The following is a 4,281-nucleotide window of genomic DNA, read 5'->3' on the forward strand; positions in this document are numbered from 1 at the left end:
ACTGATTAACAGAANCATCTCGATTATACAACATTCCATTGATGAATGTATATCCAATGCATTTCTACCACATTCCTTCACAATTGAATTAGAAAAAAAAAAAATTAACGAAATTGAGCTTCAAGAAGAAAAACTTAAATCCCTCAAATAGTATAGAGAAGAATTATTGTAAATTTCATCCTTTCATGATTGAATTTTTTTGGATATTTAAAAAATTAAATAAAAATTAAAAGGAGAAATGCTTTCTGTTATGTATGAATGAATGAATGTTGAAAAAAAAAATTGCAAAAATCATACGACACACATTATTGAAAGTTTAAATTGTGTGATAGTACGGAGAAGCTTTAAAAAAAAAGTAAAAATAATAGAAAGGATAAATGAAAATGAAAATCAACCAATGAATATGAATTATTTAATATGTAAAAAAATGATTCAGCTAACATGCAATGTTTGATAAACTTTCAAATTTTCAAAAAATTTCAATTTAAACCGTCTTATTATCTTCACTATACGGTATTAAAAGTGATATAGTCCATCATTACAATAATATTGGAAATGGATTAATTCATTTCAATTAGCTACACATTCCTCGCCAAACTGAGATTCTTATCTGAGGTTTTTAAAAATAACTGAAATCTATAAAAAGCATTTGGGAAACAATATTTTATCAAATAGACCAATTAGATCGCTTTAAATTTTGAAAAAAAAATGGCCTATATGGAGAGTTTATTATACAGTCATCCTACAAATAAATTTAACAAAATAATTTTATTTCACAATTAGTTACTCATGATTTGTTATTTGTAATGCAATTTGGGTTTTATATTAAAATAAACTCAAAATTTACTTACAATACTAATTTATATCTTTCTTTAAATATTTTCCTTCAAATATTTTTCTGACATTTAAAAGAAGATAATTGAAGAAATATTTACGGGTAAGATAGGTGATTAACGTCCACATCGAGATGTAACTTTTAATAATGCATACAATATTATAATATTACCAATTATTTCATCAACATTTACTAATAAAGTCGCATACGACGATGTGTAAATGTAATTAGCAAAAATTATAATCGATGTATGTCACTATTATTTCAAGTGAATGTTACACATATGGGATTAAAACTTCATTTATCATTTACACCCCTTTTCTCTCTTCCCATTTGTTTTATCAGTTTCATTTTCAACATACTCTTATTTCAGATACGTTTTACCACCAGGTGGAGGGTAAGTTATTCCTTTGATTTACTTTTCATTAACTAATGGATTGCTTTAGAATTTAAATCCTTTTAAAAGAAATAGCAAAAAAGAAACGACCGATATTATGTCATTTCACAAATGTATCACATTTTTCTAATCAATATCTCTTTTATACCATTGTGATGAAACTTTTTGCTTAAATTTTTAAAAATTTCAGATGCGGTATACCAAGAGGTGGTTATGCAGTTGGATAAAATTAATTCATTGGATCAGTTTTCATCGTGTTATTTGTAAATATGGTCCCACAATTGTAATTTTTTTCAGTTTTCCACAAAAAATATTTTACAATCGTCTTTCAATGTTAACTGCTAATTAGCTTCAAGATTCAATCGGGTCGAGAAAATTGAACTTTTTAATAAACTTTGTCACCAAAATTTCAGAAGAAAAAAAAACTTTCCCTGAATGCAGTTTTTCCTGAATCGAAAATAATGACAATCGATGGCCCAACATAATTTTGGTTACTTTTATTTCTGACACAAATGCAAATTTACTTAATTCAGCGAAAGACTTCCAGCGACACGAAATATTCTGTTAATCCCATTTTCTATAGAAAAACTGTTTGTGACAATTCAGTGAAAGGCTTCCAGTGACACGAAATATTCTGTTAATCCCAATTTCTATAGAAAAACTGTTTGTGACAGTATCATTTGCTTTTTTTCCATAATCAGTATGGAATATTTTTGTTTTACAATGTATGGCTATTCAATACAAATTGGAAAACGGATTAATTTCTATTTCCCGTTGTTTTTCGGAAAAGTTGTATGGAATCTGTTTATCGCAGGTTGCCTACTCCTCAATGTCATATATTTTCTGGAAAAGCATTATATTTGAATTCTTAGCGTTGTGCTGATTATCTTTTTTAATTCCGGACAAAATTCCCGATTCTTCGTCCTGGCAATTCGAAAGACATACAGGATTGCAGTATTATTTCAAATACAAAAGGCACAATTAATGTAAAATGATGTCAATTTTACAACTTTCCCTGAATGAAAAATAATGACATCAGTGGTCCAACTTACTTTTGGATGCTTTTATTTCTGGCACAAATGCAAATTTATGTAATTCAATAAAAGGCTTCCAGTGTTGGGTAATTGCTTTTCTGTTGAACTTGTTTCTCGACGACACAGATTTATTCGAGATGTTATATTGTTCTTGCACAATATTACTAGTTAACAACAAGAAAAAGGATATAAAATATATATGTGCATTACACGATGAATTGGTGAGCAATGATGAGTTATATACAAGGCAAGTAATATGGTCAACTAACAAACTCCTCGTTGTCTTGGACAATAATTTGACTGTCGGTTAGTTGACGCGTCTTTGAGTTGGGATTATGTTACGGAAGGAATAGAAGAATACCGTACTTTGTTGTCCAATGGTGCGGATATGCGATGATGACGTCGTTTGTGGTTTAGTCGTGGAAAATAAGAGAAGAGGATCCATCGTCTGCTCAATTGTGGAAAAAAAAAGTGGTCTGTCTCGAGATTTTTTCTATATATATATATATATATACATATATAAGGATTAGGGGAGGGACTTTGTAAGCTCCGTCGGGGCTATCATAGAGGTATGGCTAGCCTTTGGCACTATCCGTTGTATAGGTACTGAGACGTTTTTGTTTTTGTTCATTATTAGCTTATATCCTCTTCATTGCATTAATTTTACAAGTTTCGTCATCCGATTTGTTGGACATTGTGGGAATTTTGTTTGCACGTAGCTTTCACTTGGGTAATTCGACAGAAAATTTCCGTTATGATTTTCGGAGTTTTTCCGACATCCAGTGACATGAAATATTCTGTTTTCCATTGCTTCCAGCGACACGAAATATTTTGTTAATCCCAGTTTCTACAGTAAAAACTGTTGGTGACAATTCAAATAAAGGCTTCCACTGACACGAAATATTCTGTTAATCCCAATTTCTATAGAAAAACTGTTTGTGACCGTATTATTCACTTTTTTCATAATTTGTTTGAAATAATTTCTATTTTACATTGTATTGCTATTCAGCGCAGAATGAAAAACTGAGATTAATTTCGATTTTTTCTGAATCTTTTTAATCTTTGACCGATTCGATCATTTCACTACAGAATGTCAATATTTTCGTTCAGAATTCAGTCTACTGTCACAAACTGCCTTCCTCCTCACCAAATTCATTTCTACAAATTCTTCTACTCATTTTACAGTATTGAATAGACATCGTAGCTAAAACAAAATGAACTTATTCTTCACTGAAGCAACCAACTTTGAGCCTAAATCTCATACATATTACTAATCATTTACTGTCGTTACTCATCAAAAGAAATAATGTATAAATAATATGGAGTAATATTAATGGGAGAGATATTAAGTTGACAAAATTTCGAAATTTTTCTTTATTATCTATGAAAGCAATATTTCATTGACGCAGTCAACTAATGCACATTCATCGCTGGTCTCTAATCAAAGGCCTAATTATGGCTGCATTATCAAGACACAAAAATTGAACTGTTTAGTCTGCGTATTTTGCATGATATTTCTAATGAATAATTCGTTTTTATATATTGCCAGATATTTATCAAATCTTCATAAAAATATCTTTATGGCTCTAACTGCTGACAAAACAATTGAGTTACTTATCGAGATTTATCTGAACTGTGTCTATGAAATAGTCAATGAATAATAGAAATTAATCATATTTCTCGGTGAGATCTTCCGTAACTGGATCCACCAAATTTTCGAAAACCAACAATGGCATATACAGGACCGGCACGGAAGTCTGATTTCATAAATGTCTCGTTAACTTTATAGCTAACTCCAGTCAACGATGATTTATCGAGTAAACGTAACGTACTCAGCGGAATGTCTGGGAATGTATTACTGCAAAGAAAAATGATATTAATTGCAAATTATCGAAAACTGAATAGACGTATTCAAATACAGAAATCCAATTATGACAATCCAATTATGAAATCCAATTATGGAAATCCAACAGTTACAATGTCACGTCAGTCATTTGATCTTTTTTTGCACGGCT

The sequence above is a fragment of the Loa loa genome (assembly GCF_000183805.2).
Source record: "Loa loa unplaced genomic scaffold supercont3.594, whole genome shotgun sequence".
NCBI classification, from domain to species: Eukaryota; Metazoa; Nematoda; class Chromadorea; order Rhabditida; family Onchocercidae; genus Loa; species Loa loa.